The sequence below is a fragment of the Xiphophorus hellerii genome, chromosome 19 (assembly GCF_003331165.1).
Source record: "Xiphophorus hellerii strain 12219 chromosome 19, Xiphophorus_hellerii-4.1, whole genome shotgun sequence".
NCBI classification, from domain to species: domain Eukaryota; kingdom Metazoa; phylum Chordata; class Actinopteri; order Cyprinodontiformes; family Poeciliidae; genus Xiphophorus; species Xiphophorus hellerii.
In genome coordinates this window covers 24389650-24407972 of record NC_045690.1, presented here as the reverse complement: position 1 = coordinate 24407972, position 18323 = coordinate 24389650, and the positions used below count along the sequence as shown (strand labels likewise).

General features: G+C 41.1%; 1 long non-coding RNA gene across 1 annotated transcript; it reads right to left on the bottom strand.

Moving 5' to 3' along the window:
* Positions 1–7392: 7392 nt before the first annotated feature.
* Positions 7393–17644, bottom strand: LOC116709657 (uncharacterized). Its single transcript, XR_004336925.1, has 3 exons — positions 17072–17644; positions 13179–13266; positions 7393–12587 (listed from the first exon to the last, which is right to left on the bottom strand). It is a non-coding gene; the product is annotated as an uncharacterized LOC116709657 (long non-coding RNA).
* Positions 17645–18323: the final 679 nt, after the last annotated feature.

The following is an 18323-nucleotide window of genomic DNA, read 5'->3' as shown; positions in this document are numbered from 1 at the left end:
TGTGATTTGCGCCAATGGCGGCGTCCGTTTGTTGATCATGTAACTCGTCTGATGCCAAAAAGTGTTTCCATCGCAGTTTTGCGAAATAAACCAAATTTGATACTGCCAAAAAAAAAAAAAAAAAGAACACTTTGTTTCAGTGCCAAAACTTTCAGCAAAAAAGGTTTTCTTCTGAAATTGGTGTGTTTCTGTTGAGCATATTGCTTTCGAAATGTCAAATTGCCGTATAATAAGGGCGATGGAAATGCGAGTCACAAATAAAAGTTACTGAATGAGTTTGAGCTATTTCGCAAAGAAAAACAGGCATAACATTCACTATCACGTACAAAGCAAGGAGAGAAAAAGCAGGAAGTAGAGCAACAGAAAATGCACCGAAGTTTTCAGCTGACAAAATATGAGAAGCATTAAAACGTTCAAGAGATTTGAACTTTTTTCAAACCACTTGTGGAACAGCAAAACTTTATCTTAACACACGCAATCCAGCCGCCAACACATGGCTTTTATACTTCAGCTTCCTTGCTTGATGAACTTTAAAAGTTTGTAGTATGTTGTGTGTTTTGGAACAACTGGCTTTTACATTTGAATGCAGATACATGGAAAAGACACATTTATTCCTCACTTTCTGAAGTTAAATTAGACTAAACGTCTCTTTGGAATTACCAACATTATTTCTATTTGCTAAATCCCAGAAAACCTGTGACTGGGGTTAAACCTTTCGGGTTTCCTTCCACAAATCTGTGGTTGGTTAACTGATACTTTAGTTAGCTGGAGTCACACCTGTGGATGTCTTTTGATTCCACACCTGAAACACACTGCGTTCCTATTTGACACTGTTGGAAAGTCAAAACAAATAACCCAAAATATCAGGAAGAAAATTGTTCATCCTTGGGAACTATAAAACATAGTATGTAAAATTCTTAATTCAAAGAAAGTTACAAAAAAATCGAACGTTTTCTGCCATGTAACGAATGGAAACCGTTTCGACGATTCTAACTGGTTCGGTCTGATTTCACTTCAGACAGCAAGGAAGAAAAAGATGCGTGTGTGTCCTTTTTATTCAGTGTATGTAAATATCTGGTTTCGACGGTAAGTACGTTTTAGTACCTGTTGAACTCCAAATAATTTTATTATATCTTGGTTTGTTAAAAAAAAGCCCTCAATTGAAGGAGGCTGTTTTCCTCTACGGTGTGGTTGCTCTAATTCTGCTGCCCGATGTTGGGAACCGTACGGTGAATCCAGTAAACTCAAGCCGGTGTTTTGGTCTGAACTTACGGTAAAAGTGCTGTCCTGTTATAGCTCATAAAAACCAGAAAAACATACTGGCCCAAACACACACACACACACACACACAACACCCCCACGCACCCACACATAAGAAAAGAAAAAAAAACAGAGATTCTGCGTTCCTGAAAAACAACTCTATAATTTCACACAAGAACCAACGTAGCTTTTTTTGACTCTGCACTGCAATTCTGGAGAACAGCAGCTGCGCCGCGGGCATCTTCACCACAGGGTGGTTGTTTGCACAGACCAGTTTAGGGCTGTTTGTCTCCCAGTGAGCCCCTCCGGGCCCCCCTGGGCAGAACAGAACACACCCTGTCCCGGTACCGTCTGGGCCCGACACTACAGCGTCTGAAGGAATCTGAAAGAAATCAAGTTTGACATGTTTCCTGCTCTCCCATTAAGCTCTGTTGAGGTAAACGGGTTGCATTATTAGTGCTTCAGTTCTGAACTGAACCCTAGATATTATTATTATTATTATTATTATTATTAAGCTAAAACATACAGGAATTATTAAAATGTATTTGCCTCCTTAGATTTTACTTCAGTTTTTTTCTCATCAAACCCATTTTTATGACGTAGTAAAAGAAGATCAACTATAACAAGATGCACTGCATATGAATTAATGTATAATTTTAAACAGTAAAAAGGGAAAAACAAACCAACTTGTTGCCATGAGACAAAGCAATTACCCCCTAAACCTAATAATCTCTGCAAATCGTCTGTTTAAAATCATGTCACAGCATTCCAATTAGATTCAACTCCAGACTTTGACTAGGCCACACTGCCTCAGGTATGGCTTGTTATTGGTGGTTTGCCGAACGAATCCCCACTCCATCCGTCTTTGTCGTTGTGTGATTGGGCAAGACTGGCTGTGGCTATGTGTGTGTGTATATATATATATATATATATATATAAGACTGCAGTATAAAGTGCTTTGGAGTCCTCTGACTTGGTAATAAAGAGATATGCTAACATGATTTTGCCTAAAGCGCCAAGTTGTCCAGGTCCTGGAAAAGAGACGTAGCACCAGATGACTCCGTCAGCACCGTGTGTGTTTGTGTGTAAATATTCTGTGTTTGTAATGATGCTAGTTACACAACAGATGTGATTATGTACACGTCTAAAAACAAAAGCTCCACCTTCTTCAGTCCACGATATTTTCTCCAAAGTGTTGGGAACCTTCAGCCTGTTCAATCGTCAAGATATTCTGAAGGCTAATGTTCGACGTGCTACCAGTGTTTACTTCCCAGAAATGTAGTTTCTTTTTTTTGTTTGAATTATTTTTTTAAAATTTTGAATCAACACTGACCTTATTTGGGGCAAGCGCCACCTCCCGCCGTTTAGACGTGATCCCAGACCATTTTGAACTTGGATGAGTCAGCTTGGATGCGGTCTTGGGAGTAATTTATGCAACCCAGTCACTTACTGCGAAGGTTTCACCGCTCCTACATTTGTAGGGGGAATGGCTCTTAGTGTGGCTTTTACTGGAGACCCGAAACCGTAGAAATGACTTTTTTTTTAACCGCTTCCAGATAAGACAGATGTCAGCGACTCTGTTTCCTCCAATTCTTCTCAAATTTCTTTCGATTGACTCATAATGCATTTGCGTTGGAGGTCTTCTACCCTGCTTCATGTCATCAAACCGGTGTTAAATCTGCAGGCCAGAAAAGTTGGGCCGATCATTGTTGAACAAGAACGCCATTGCAATTTCCAACATAGCCGGTTTGATAATGTTTTTAGCTAAATGAATGATTTGTTACTAGGGTTCTCGTTGCCTGATTTTTCATCTATTTGATGATTTTGAAGCGTTTAGGTGTTATAAATAAATAATAATCTGTTAGGGGACAAATCAATTGTTTGAGTCCAAATATAAATCCGCATTTGCTGATGCAAGTCTACCGATCCCACTTCATTTGGACTCACTGGCGAGCCCTTCTGCCTTCTCGTGCTTTTTAAACATGTGCATGTCTCTGAGTCCTCCCTCTGTTTTTTTTTTTGGTTTTTTTTATTAATGCACACACACACCCAGTCAGTCGTCAGTAAACTAGCTTTTATTGGGACATAAAACTGTTTTTTTCCATCAACACCACACTATTGCTTGTGTTCCACACAGAGGCATTTAGGAGCTTTTTTTTGTTGTTTTTTTTTTTACAGAAATACCTCCTCTCTCTGGCACCAGAGGAATTTGTCCATCACAGTTCACGAGAATAACTGAATCACAGTCGTTTCATTGTTTTCCCGGCGCGCTCCGGTGTGCCGAGGTTCCCTCTTAAACTCGCCTCCTCCCCCCCCTCACTCCACCGCATGGTTTCGGGAGTTTAACGCGCGTCCAGGAAGACGAAACGAGGAAGGCGTGAAACTCACAAACAGGATCTCGACGTATTGAAGCAGAAAAAGGCAGCCGCCCCATGGCGAGACACGGTCCAAGAAAACACAAGAGTTGGACGGAGAGAGGTCCGGCTTCAGCTCTGAACTGCTGGGGAAAAGACGGCCAAGAAAAGAATTCGAGCTTTGCACGCAGTCAGAAGGTCCAACAAAACATTCCACGACCAAATTCAGTCTAAACCGTTTCAAACTCCTGATTCTTTACCTGCTGCCCTCATTGGCCGGTGTTTACTAAGACTGGATCTGGAGGAATTTTTAGTGTACAAGTTACGGTTTCTAATGAAGCTCTATGGAGCATGGTAGCGGAAGCTGTAACACTCCACTTGTGAAAGTAAATCTGTTGAGCTTCACCTTGGCACTAAGACAACTATTCACGCGTCACGCTGTCGGACACGACACGTTCAGAGTGAGAAGAAAAGAAAAGAAAAATCTTTTTTCAAGCAGCTTGGTGACATATGCTCTTGTATTTTATGAATTATATTTGATTATCGTTCAGTTTCCTCTGAGAATTGTGCACAGAGTTCTTTGATCACCGTCCTCCGTCTTCTCAATTTTACTGCTTGGACGTTTGTTATGTTGCAACCGCTAACTTTCATCGACAAAAGGAGGCTGTTCCTGTGAAGTGGAAGGAAAATGATACATACTTTTATTATTACTATGAGTACTACTATTTAGAAAATAAATCTGAACATTTTAGCTTGTTAATGTTTTTACACTTTTTCTGAAAAACAAAACCTTAAACATAATTTCCATTTCTATTAATTTTATCAATGTTGCGATTGCTTCTTGTTTTGGACTTCCGCTTCACTTTTTTCCCCTTTTTGACTTCCTGTTTTCATCACGTCTTTTCATCCCAGTTCATTCCGACTGTTAGTTCAGTTATTTCTTATTTTCCGATAAATTGTCCCAGAACTTATTGCGATAAACGATAATATTGTTGTTTTGAGACCATTTTTCAAGCCACATGGGGGTAAAGAGATAATGATGCAAGAACACATCGTCAAAGATCAATAAACTTTAAATTCTAATGAACATTTAACACTGGAGCTGGAAGACATTTTAAATATTCAAAACAAATAAAACAACAAATAAAATGAACCATGAAGTCTATGTAAACAAAAATGATTCTTCAAAAAAGAGCTGGTTGAGAACAAAACAACAAACCAAACACAAAAGAGAAAAACTACAAATCAGGGAAACAGAAATTATTGAACTCGTTTTAATTTAACATGTGATTAACTGATTATTTGATTTATTGCGACAGGCCTAACTATACATGACAGGTCAGGGATCTGACTTGTTTTTTGTTTTTTTTGGCTTTTTTTTTGTTTGAGTGTTGCTTTGTTTCCGAAGTTTTTCCAAACATAATTTTACTGATTTCCACCAGTGAACTTTGCTGGTAGGGCGATCAGAGGTCGCAGCCTCTCTTTCTGAGTGTCTCTGCCTTTCTGTTGCACAAAACATGACAGATTTCAGCAACGGAGAGCGCTGCGAGTCACAGGAAGGTCAACCATGTTGTGTCATTTCAAACGATTGTCTGAGTCCACAGTGTAAATCAAATAAAATCTACACTTTCTACATGTTTTTCTTTCCGCTGCCAACATCCTCAGGTTCAGGTTGTTCTTCCGTTTTCCCGTCTTATCGCTCTCTTTCTCATTATTTGACGTTTTGTCGCCTCTGCCTCTTCCCCTCACGCCATCGCCTTTCCCCCTCACCGCAATCTGACCCACTCCCATATTCTCCTCCGCCACCAGATCGTCCTCCTCCGTCTCTCGCCCCACGCTCCCGCTCACCCCATCAGCTGCCGCCGTGGCGACTGGGGAGCGCAGAGGAAGGCTCGGGAGACGTCGGCCGTGCCAAGCAGACATAATAAAATGAGAGAGGTGGATAGGAAAATCCATTAAAGGGACGTATTCACATCTAATGTGGCAAATATTGCTTCTCGGATGCCTGAATAACACCTTTATATTCCAATAGGAAGGGGGGGAAAAAAAGAAACGCAACGTCAGCCAAAGAAGTGGAGCTGAATGGACAGGAAACAGGAGAAGGCAGTTTTACTGCTGCGGCTCATCCACAGCCTGAAAGAGGTTTTGTGCGCAGTAAGGTGCACAAACAGAGTCCCGCATCATGGGAGCATTCTGTTCACTTCAGAGGTGACTCAATGATCCTTTGACACTGAGATTTTTTTTTTTTTTTTTTCCCGTTTGGGTCCTAAAACCGATATACGTCAACCTGAGATGAAAACTCAAAGCCGTGAGGAGTAAAGGTCTGGTGTCACCCAAAGTTCAGCTCAGGAGGAGGACAGAGAGAAGACGAGGTTTAGGGTTCAGGACTGTAAAAGAACTACAACAGATTAGTGACACGTCTTCACTGATGCCCCATCGACACCCTGGCAACATGTCTGCTTTATTAAAGGGGCGGTATTATGTGTTTTATAGCCATGTACAATAATTTTATAGCATAATCAAGTAACTACGTTACCTTCAATTGCTATAAAAAAACGGCTAATATGTCAAATTTGACTTTGTAATTTACCACCTTGAAATTGGGCCTCTGTCTCTTTAAGAAGCTCCTGCTCTTGCTGAAACTCGAGTTGAGGAAAAGATGTCCGTACGCATTCTCTTTCTTAAATGTTTCAATATTTTTATTAAAGTTTCAAACTCCACTTGAATCAGTCTTCTCCGAATAAAACAAACAAAAATATATAATGTGTTTGTTTATTTCTTTTTTTTTTTTCTGGGATGCCCATCAGCCGTTACCGTGACAGTAGCTACTCTTCCACATCTTAAAAAAAACAAAAACAGTTACACATACTTGCAATAACATCAGCAGCATAGCTTATAAATAAATAATTGTACAGTCATGAGGCTTTGTGTAGTAAAATAATGAATCAGGGCTCTTTTGAAAGCTCTTGCATTTGTCACATTTCATGTGTGTTATTCTCTGTCAGGAGAAAACCTCTGTTTTTACTCAGATGTAGAAGTGCTGAAAAGAAGCTGCTGAATGCTACTTTTTTTGTTGGTTTTTTTTTGTACAATGATTTACCTCCAGTTCTGCGACATGATTTTTCATTTCCCTCTCTCTGACGGAGTGAGTTAAGACCCAAGACACCACTATAGAGTTAAACAATTACACCTCGGCTGTTAGAAGGAATTGAATTACCGTCATTATGCAGCGCTGGCCTGCCAGACCCCTGCAACGGCTTGGCAGGCCAGCGCTGAAGTGAGACCTCAGTCCTCACTCAATGCCTCTGCTTTCAGGTGATAAAACCGGAGAGACAGACGGCCGCAAGGTTACAAAGAAGAACCACCGGCTGCTCTCGTGACGTTTGCTTTCTGCCTTCATGCTACCGACGAGGTACGTCTGAGTGTCACACAAAAGGTAAGCTCTGGTTTGGTTTTGTGTTTGCAAATTTCACAAAACACTCAAATTGAAATGTCTTCAGAGGCAAAACGTTTTTCTTGTTCGTGTTTGAAAGCACATTTTCTCCAAGATCAAGTGAGGTTCTGTTCAGAGATTCTGAACGGTAACTATCTTACCTGCAGCAGACGACGTTCTTGTCATATTTTTAGCTTTTTCTTTGCAACACCAATATAAAGAAACAAGGAAAAACACACACACAAAAATACTAACCATTTCTTATAGAAAGTCTTTATTTTGACACAAAAAGTAATCCATGTATTTAGAAATAATGGTAACACTTATTATGCACACCCCCTTCCATAAATCAAAACTTTTTCAACAAACATGCTTACTTTAGATTCTATGTGCAGGAGAAATTCTGCACATGAAATAGTTTTTCAATCAAATATGCTGCCGTGTATTAATATCACACTCGGATCAAACTCCTAAGCTGTGCTTCCATGTTGTTGTCGTGGAAACCGCTCCAGCCCTTTCCTAACCGTCCTGCCGTGAACTTTAACACTCATCTCAGTTACGGAGGCCTCTTGAATCGGCGATGTAGATCATAAGTGTTTTGCAACATCTCTGAGCTGTGCACCGTCTGACCTGCTGGTGAACCGTCATCCTCTCCTGGGATGATAGTTTTTTTGTTGTTTTTCTTTTTTTTTTCCTCTGAGTAATCTCAATGCTCCGGTTCTTCATTTCACAGCCTCGTTTCAAATCCTCACCAAAAAGCTGCAGGAATCAATCACGTAAATATTTGGCATCTGCAGATTAGGAGTTGTCAAATGTCAAATACTCTAGTCTAAAACTCAACTGAATACAATTTCTGACTTTATTCTGAAAAGCAGACTTTTAGTTGTTCTTATCCGATAACAGTGTTCTCTGTAGAATGTATAGTAGATAAGAGTTACTACAAACACTGTTTTCCCCCTTCCAACATTCAGGAAACCAGTCTCTGGAGGTTTGTACGCCCTTTGACCTTTTTACATTATGTCATATCCAATCACAAACCGGAGTCATTTCTGTGAGCTACAAAAGAAGCACTTCAATGTGTTTTCCTGCTCTGCTCTTTCTTGAAATTCCCTCCATCGAGAAATGTAACAGAACATGCAGGGTCAGAAAAGAAAAGGACAGCTAACATCTATGCAGACCCCACACATCCTGGACACAAATTCTTTAGACTTTCAGAGTCAAAATCATTTTTATCGCCATTGTAAACAAGTTAACAGGCTAGGAAATAGTTTTGATGTATGAATGCAAAACTATGGAATAAAATATGAATATAAAAAAGGAAAAAATATGTATGCATGTGCAGAGCAGCAGGTGGATAGAGTGACAGAGTAGCCGCCCCAGAGACATTAACTGCGTTTCCATGACAAATGTAAGGTACAGTAATTTTATTTATATAGCACATTTTCAGCAACAAGGCAGTTCAGGGTGTTTTACATGAATTAGAATAAGTACAAACAAAACAACAAAGACTAAAAAAGAAAGAGAAAGGAGCACAACAAAAGCAAACTACACTTTAAAATGTTCCAAGCTTTGTGCACCAAATGTGCACCACGCTTTGTCAGTATTATGCTAATGTCGAAAAAACACAATTTTGCAAATGCAACATTTCCATTAAATATGAAATGGAATTAAAATCACTTGTGAATAAGCTTGTTCATGGGATAAGTCATTAAAAGTCATGGCAGCGACAGATGTAAACAGTTACATGAGACATATTTATAATTCAGTCATGGAGCTAGCATTCATCATCTATCAGCCAATCAGAGGCATCGTCTGCGTCTCATTCAGGCGTTGGAGCGACAAGCTCCGCCTACTTGGGAGTGGCTATGTATGCTGTTTTGTGAAAATTGTAGTTAATTTTACAGAAGAGCTGTGGATTCAACATGCTGGAATGACGCAACTTTTTCTGAACTGTGTGAAGCTGTGAGAGCTCTGGTGGATCCAGCTGCACTTTGAAAACATCTAAAACAAACCGTCATCCTCCAATCACTTCCTGTCGTCTTCTTCGCCAGTAGTAGCGGAAAAAAAACGGGGGGAAAAAAAAGTGTTTTCATTGCAGTTTTGCAAAATACATGTAGATTTTGTGCTACCTGGTGTTGATCTTTACCGCGTTAAATCCCAGTAAGACACATGAAGTTAGTGGGTGTAATGAGTCCAAAACTGAAAATCCTCAGGTTTTTATTACCTTGCCATGATGCTGTAGATGTGAGGGAGCAGCCACTTCTGTAACACGGTGTGTGTGTGTGGGGGTGTGGGTGTGCGTGTGTGTGTGTGTGTGGGTGGGTGGGGGGGGGGGTGCGTGTGTGTGTGTGGTTTTATTTTTGACGTTCTTCAGGTAGTAAAGTTTCAGGAGCAGATTTCTGCTCTAATTCCTGACAGCTGGGCCCCCTCTGGTCTTAGCTGCTGGTGAGTAATGAACTGTCATCGGCGAGGGACACATTGGAAGACGGTCCTCCCCTGGTCAAAGACGATAATTAGTGTTGATCACCGGCGCTGTAGGAGTAATGACTGCCTGTCTCTCTGCTGGTGTTTGTGTGTGGCTCTGCCAGCCGCTGGATCCTTTCAGCTGCACACCATTCTGGAAACGTGTCGGGGAGGCAATTGAAGTTTATTTCTTATAAGTTTTAAGTAACGTGATGAATATTTTTGATATCACTTATGTACTATGACCACACACTACTTTGCCTGTAGTGTGTCGTGGGGTAAATTTCACAAAATTCTGGTGAAGTGCCACAAAAACAAAGAAATCTAAAAACTTTTAGTTCACAAAAATAACCTCAATCTTGCGGTGTTTTCGCACCTGTTAGTCCGGTAGACTCAGTTCGATTGGGGACCAGAACTGGAACATTTGTTACGTTTTCTGTGTCAAACTAACCAAACCCAAATGGAGTGGTGACCGATTTTAACGGTCGTAGGATTTCCCTGTTGTCTTTGACTGAAGACCACAAGTCATTTCTCCCTCTAGTGCTAAACTCATGCGTTTGATTTGGGTGTACTTACCCAGAATGCCATGCACCATTGTCCGCTTCCTGCTTTTGGAGCGGACTCTGGTCTACTTACATTCGCATATGCATTCCGACCGCACCAGAGTTCACTTCAACCAAACCAGAACTTAGGTTTTTAGGTGGACCAGAGATTGGTCCAACCAAAGTTTGACAATGCATTCACACCTCCCCAAATGAACCGGACTTTTTAGACAAACAAACTAGAGTTTGACTCAACATGGCTGGTGTGAATGCCCCCTTAAAGACTACTGGATGCTGAATTGGGTCATCTAATAAGAGATTCCTACGATTCTCCAGCTGAGTTTGCAAGATGTGCTAAACAGCCCGTCTTTTCTGCTGATGCGGCGCGTTTGCAGCCATAGGAAACCCGTCCTCGCCGTCCCTGTTAACTGTGTAAAACCTCGACTTTTAAAATCCTCCAAAGATCCCTGAATGTTGCTGTCTGGAACCCGGAATCATTACGGCTCCGTTCTGTGAACCTGCGCAGCGACAACTCCTGCAGCAGACAAATTGATTGCTTACTGAAACTGCCAAGTCATCCCTTTTAGAAACTAGCTCCAGTTTAAGCAGGAAAAAACAACAGTGCTGACGTCCCAGGCTCCCTTCAGGTTAGTAAAATTGGAGTTAAAAGTTTGGATTGGTGCCAATACATTTCCACTTAAACGACAGCTAAAGTGAAGGAGCTAAAAGCCTTTGCTTCCCCCTAGACGTATCATTGTGTGTATGGATTTTTATCTTCCGCCTCCTTTTCCCCCACCAATTTGCTGCTCCGCCGTACATATGGCAACTTCCCGTTCAACTTCAGATAATGAAGGCGGTTTCACACAGCTTCTACTTTCCATACATTAGCCCATATGCATCACAGCATTGACAGCTAGCGGCCTCAGCGTAACGACCTTCCTTCATCTCCAGAAGCTGGCTCTGGATGCGGATGGAATTGCTTCCAGGACGACATACGTTTCATGTGGCGCGAGTTCCCACATTATTGATTTACTTCGTCTTTCAGCTGGACTATTTTCAGCCTGGATGTTCCTGAAAGCCAGGAGTTCGGTTAGCCACACTTTTTCAAAGTGTTCTGACCCAAATTCTTGTGTCTGGTAGATTGCGCTGAATGTAAAATGAAAAAAGAGGGTTATTCATACATACTCCATATCTGTATTTTTACCTCCTTTGTCTCTTTCAGCTCATACTGCCTCTGTTCATTATTCACATCTGAACTGAAATACTCTACATCTCTTCATTTCTTGCCTCACTTCAATGGCTGCACGTTATTCTGAAATCCCAGCAAAGTGCTGTGTTAGCATCTTTTGGGCTTATAAGGTTTTATCTCAGGATACTGACTTCCTGCTAAAGTTTAAAAATGTGCATATTTGTTTAGTCGGTCACTTTCACTTCCCCATAGGTTTGATTTTATTACGTTTAGTACCTTCACAGTGATTTGGTGATGTGGTTTAATCGTTTGAATTAATGAAGAACAATCAGGTGCAGCTAATTCCTGGACAAATGACAAAACACCTGAAAATACTCAGTTTTTTAAAGAGAATATTATTATGTATTTTCCAGGACCATAGTGACATTTTATAGCATAATCAACAAAGTACCTTCAAAATGTTGTAGATGAAATGTGACTTAAATAAAACTCCTTGAAATTTGACCTCTGTTTCTTTAAGAAACTCCTACTTTTTCAAAGACTCCACCTACAGGAAGTAATCACAACATATCTCCTCTAGTTACCCTTTAACAACATTTTTACCAGCATTGCTCTGAGAAGTGGCTCCTATAACGAGTTCACCTAAAGTACAGTTCCACCAGGTGTGTGCTAATTCTTTCTGGCTAGTCTGAAGGAGCTGACTGGAGGAGTTTCAAGCTCAGAAGCTTGGAAAATGCAACTCCGAGGAGGAATTTTGTGCTTGAAGGCGGGGGTAGGTCCAACCAGGCATTTTGCACAGCTGAATGGTTGCCATGGCGATTAAAGGATTTCTCAAACATGCATGAAAGAATCAAGGCAACACTCCAGGTAGGTTTTTGATGAGGGAATCACATTATAACATGATATAAAGGTACAAAGAAGTTGCATCTACATAATACTGACCATTCAAGATTTCCTTCAATGGGATTGCATTGATATTTGAGCATGAAAATAGTTTATACTTTGGAGTTGTTTTTCATATACAGAGAATCCAGTGTACGAGTTGTCCCTGAATGCTTCTAAAAACAACAAGCACCATTTTCCTCAGAGGGAATGGTGCCAACTTATCTGCTGTTGTGCAGCATTTTAGGTTGGCTGACTGCTACTCCGGTCAGCTGGATTTGGACCTTAGCTCATTTCCTCCAGTGCCAGTTGTGTTTACGTTCAGCTTGAAGTTGCTTCTGGACAGTAATTAGGAAAAGTGTTGACAAATATTGGCAAATCTTTGGTTTGATCATCCCTTCTGTCTCCATCATCACCAGCTGCGTTTTCATTACGAATGTGCCCAAAATGTTGACGACGCGCCGCTAAAGTTGGAAGAAAAATACAATTTTATAATTGAGGTGTTCCCATTAAATAAGAAACTGAGTTAAAATCACACGTGACAATACGTCATTAAAAAAAACATGCCGTGCCATCATCCTCCAACTACTTCCTGTCGTCTTCTCCGTCACTTCCACCAGTAGTAACTGTAGCGATTTCAATTTTAACGGAGATGCGGCTATTGTGGTTGACTGGAAAACCTTTACTGTACTTAGTGATAACTGGGAGTTCACACTGTTTAGTTTTGGTGTCGGGTTTTAAAGTTTCTCTGCAGACTCAGTTTGAACACAGCACTGTATTCATTGGGTACATGTGTGTACAGAACCAACAGGGCTGTACCAAAACCTTCCAGTTCATAATTGTGTACCGGTAAGTTCACATGTAAAAAAAATAATAATAATAACACAGTACTTAAAGAGCAAATTAGGAGCCAAACGAGTCAGATGAGTCAAATGACACAGAACTCTTAATTCTCATCATTAGCTATGAGGTCTGTCTCTCACAGGTAATATAAAGGAGGTACGTTGTGAAATGACATTCTAACAGGCTATTATTGTTCCTCCTTAATTTATTACCTTTCATGTTCAGACAAGTTATAGTGATTCCTTCAGCTGCAATCGGGTTAACCCTGGAGCATCATTCTTCAGTGTTCCTTCACTGCAACTTAATTACAAAGATGAGTCATTGCTCCTTCAAGAAAAATTTAAGTACATTTTTGTTTGATGCTTAATGGACTTTTTCTAATTCCAAACAAGTTGTTTTTAAAGAAACAACTCCCCCCCAACACCCCCCAAAAAAATTTAGTTTAAACAAATCCTTTAATCTCCCGTGGCAACCATTCAAGGCGATGAGCTGCTCTTTCTAAGCTTCTGCCTCACAGAGCAGCCCTGCCCTGTCACTCCCCCACTCATCTCCTTCAGACTAGCCAGCAGCAATTAGCAAACACCTGGTGGAGCTGCGTGTCTGCTGAGCTCATAATGAGAAGTAGCTCCTGAAAGGCTGGTTAAAAACGTTATTAAAGGGTTAATAGAAGGGCGATGTTGTGATGACTTCCTGAAGGCGGAGCTTCAGAAAGAGCAGGAGTCTCTTAAAGCGACAGAGGCCCAGAAACAACTGAAGTTAATACAGTGACTAATTGTGCTATAAAATGCCACTATATGCCTGGAAAATACATACTACTGCCCCTTTTAGTAACTTTTCAATCAAATACTTTTTTATTCTTTCTTGAGTCATTTCTTGGATGAGTATTTTTTACTCACACTTGCGTAAAGCAGTGCTACCATTAGTTGAGTACGGTTGAGTCCATCCACCTCTGCAGATGGCCTTTAAATCATTACCATTTAAAAGAAACAACAGTTACACCAGTTGTATATAAAATGATTCAAAGTGAACTTTTGTGATGTTAATGTGGCAGATAGTTTTTATTTGATATTTGGTGAAATGTCTCCTGATAAAAACAATCCTTAACTGTTTTGTTTTTTTCACTAATTAGATGACATGTTAAAGCAGTTGGTAGTGCAGAAATGCATTCAGTGGTATCAGGGTGAAATAGACAAACCTTTTTTTTGGTCTGTCACACACACACACACACACACACACACACACAAAAGCGGCAGAATAAGAGCAGAGTTTGTGGTCGTAATGAGACAATGTCAAAATGTTGAAAAGGACTAAAGGTAGGAATACTTTGGCAGAACATTGTAAAATCTGTTAGCTCAAAATGTGTTCATTAAAAACACTGGAATTGTTGTGGGAATTGTTTGCTTTTTTTCCCCTCACCTAAAGTAGTTACAGCAGCTTCACAGCATTTACGACTGCGCTGCCAGGCATCTGGTGACACCTCAAAGATCGCCCAACAATTCTCCTGACGTCCCAATAAAGGACCCGTGTTTTTATTTCACCACTGCCCTGACTCCCCGGCTTTCCTTTTGAACGCCGGGTCATCAGCTCAAGTCAGGCCCTTGAAATTGGGCCGCTGGCACCGTCCCGCGTTATTAACTTTGCGGTTTGAAGCAATAATCTCTTTTTTGCCAGGAGCTGCAACGGCAATCTTCATCTGCTGGAGTCGTGCGCCGACGTCGGTTCCTCTGATTTTTAGGACGGCGTCGAGCGTGCGCAGCAATTATCGGATGTTGGAATCGCGCAAGCTGCACCTCCAGGCCGGCGTCAGCCGTGAAGATCTGATGCAGCCGAACAGCAGGAAGAGACGGCTCCTCCAGAGCAATAATTGCTCGGTTGTTTGTCTTCGAGTCAACAGCCGCATAAATGCCATGAATTAAACATTTTTCCCCTCCTCCCACCCTATTGTTTTGTTGTGTAAACTTCTCATGTCGATTAAAACGAGGACTAATTATCTGGAATAACTCATCTGAAAGCGGAATGAGAGGAGCTCACAGAAATCCGCCTGGCGACAACAGAAACAGGACCGGTTTGTCGGGCTGCCGGTGACCTCACATTATCTGAGGGTCCTCTGATTTTTTTTCCCATGGAGCCCGACATTTGGAGGGCCTTCGCGGCTCCCTTCACGCAAGCATGTGCAGGGAAGAAATCTGGCTTCCCAACAAGAAATTAGTGGCTAGAAATCTAGTATCCGCAGCCAGGACTTGTGGTTCAGTGTGGGTTGTTGGGAGTTGTTTGGGTGTGTATCTCACCATTAGGGTGTGTATATTATAAGGAAAAAAAAAGTGCATGTGTCATGATTCTTCAGTACTATCATTTAGTTTTGTTCTGTGAAGAAAAAAAAGTATTTATTTGAAAGACAATTAGAACATAAAATATTTTAAAGTGCGAATGTGTTTTTATTTGACCTCTTTTTAATAACAAACACTTCCTTACGCTTTTTTTTTTTGTCACATTGCGACCCCAGATTTCAGCGGATTTTATTGGCATTTTATGCGACAGACGCAAAATCGTGCATCTTTCCGAAATGGAAAAAACACAACAATCATCCCAAGATAATTTGTTCCAAGACACTCAGGGCCTCTAAAGGTTAAAACATTTTTAAATTCCTGGCACTTGTGTTCAGACCCCTCTCCTCTAACACCGCAAAATACAAAGTCCTATAATGAGTAAATCAAGCCCAGCTGAGTGTAATTACTGTGAAGACCTCAGAGACCTCGTTGAGAAAAGGCTTGAGAAAACTTGTCAGATGAGACCAAAATGTTACTTTTTAGATCCACGTTTTATCAGGATCTGGGGTTAGTTGTTTTGATGGTTGTTTCTGTTTTACTGCACTTCACTCTGTGCTTATTCATTGTTGTTCATGTTTATTCCTTGTGTTTAGTTATTCTTTAGTCCATTAGAATTACATTTTGCCAATCTCTACTCCCCTGTGCCTCTTTGTCTCCCTCTCCCTCAGCTTGCCTTCTGCTCTCCCCTCTCAGCTGCACCTTGTTTCCTAATTAACACCTCTACATTGTTCCAGTGATCAACCAACCAGCATTTAACCACCTGTGTCCCACTCACTCACTTCTTGCTGGTTTCTCCTGCCATGCCCCGCTATCTTGATGCACCCGGTTCCTGTTTTCTCTTGCGTTTTTTAAGTTAAGTTAATTTATTCACCTTCTGTCCATCATCAACACTTCACATCAAGACACGTTTGCTTTGGTGGAAAGATAAATATTGTCAAAAGTATGGGCAAACCTTGAAAGAACCACTAATTAAAAAAAAAAAAAAAAAGTATAGCTCCACCAATGTGTAAAAACGAAACGAACAATGCTTTGGTTCCATCTGCTGTGTGTAGCACCAGAATCCTTTCACTCGACTTAGACACAGGAATGCTGTTTCCATTACACATGTGAACAAAACTTTGTCGATATTCTGCTCACATTGAAGAAACACAATTTCGCAAATGCAGTGTTTCCATTAAATTTGAAACATAATTAAAATAACACATACATGAGTTTGTTCACACGATAAGGCGTTAAAAACGTGCCGTGGTCCTCCGACTACTTCCTGTTGTCGTCTTTGTTCATGGTTGATCATGTGACTCGTGTGATGCGAAAAAAGTGTTTCCATTGACGTTTTGTGAAATGCACTAATTTCAATACGGCCAAAAATAACCCGCCTCATCTTAGGTTCAAAACATTTATTTTGAAAAACAAGATAATTTTTTTTCTCAAAATTGCCGTGTTTCCATTAAGCAAATTTATTTTCAAAATGTCAAATTGCGCAATTATATGGTAAACAGAAATGCAGCCGGTGAAGAATGTTTGCTCTAAATCAGTGGAAAGGCCTGGAAATGGTTTTTGCTGCACTCCAGTAGCTCATGTAAGGGATAACGGGTAACCGTGTGTCAAACCATGTAAACAAAACAGTGTCAGCTTCTGTGCTTAAGTTTTTATTCTGAAAGGTGGTTAATCACCAATTATTTGGCGTGCCAAGATTTAAGCAATCCAAAAGCTTGCTGGAGCATGTCACATTAGACCGGAGCTCAGCGGCTGTTTACTTTAGAGCCACCAAACTGAACCTGTGGAACCGGTGAGCGGAGCGCCCTGAAAACACCACTCCCGTTCTGCAGAAAGCCTCTCGGTCCTACGACGCTCTGCCGTTGTGTTAATTATTTCTCTCCGCTGGTATTTCACACCTGGCGGGGGCGAACGTCGGCACGAATCCCACAGTCTGCAGCTGAGCTGATCAGCAATTAATATCCGTCATTTCTTGTCTCCCTTTAGCCCAAGGTGTGGCCGCAGAAAGAACTGCTGCTGCGCTCTCCCACGTGTGTTGCAATAAGTTGTTTTGGCACACCTTAAATGCTGGGAAGGAATTCAGTTTGATGAGTGTTTAAGGTTGAGTGAAACCAGGTAACAGCATTACACAAGCTTCAACTACACCACTTAGCAGGAGTGTAACAACACATGTAGGGATACATGAGACAAGTCGGTACTTAATGTTCGGATCATGAGGCGAGGTTTTCACACATTATGCAGTCGGTGACTATATTCTTAAATATCCTGTAGGAGGAATCCAAAGCTATTAATCATTTTTGTTTTATTTGCAGCTGTTTGGGAGCAGAACACCAGAATAGAAATTATTATTAGATACGGCACCCACCCTTAGCCACGCGACGTGACGCGACGTGACGTGACGGACGTCAGACGTTAGGGACTGGAGTATTGACTGTGATTGTTTTCCCCAAGTTGTTTTTGCCAGCATAGCCATGGCTTCTACTTCTACAAGTCCAGCTTATTTATGTTTGGAAGCATCACGACTAGTTCGGGCTCAAACACGGTAGAATTTATAAAAATTGGAAACGGCTAGCTTAGAAACCCTCCTGCCGTGTTTGTTGATCTGATCCAGTCTCAGACTTCACCTGAATTTACGGCAGGCACAGACTCGTGCTACTATTTGATAAATAACGTTTCCCTTTACACCGGAACAAACTTAAACACAATCCTTTGGTAAGCTAACTGTAGCGTTGCACTTTGAGCTCACGTCACAGCAAATAAACAATTGTTTACATGAAGTAACTCGGGGGACCATTAAGAGGAGCCTGTGGACCACCTGTGGTCCGGGACCGCAGATTGAGAAAGACTACTCTAAAGCATGTACTGGTCAACCTCACACCGTTACTTAATGGACCTGTTCTAGTTATTCATTCAAATTGAGGCTGTCGTCTCTGTCGACTCCGTTTCCTTCTGGTAATTGAAAATGTGCCTTTCAGAGAACTGTTCTCTGGACAGCCAGAGATGGAATCGATGGAGCCAAAGATTGTGCTGTTA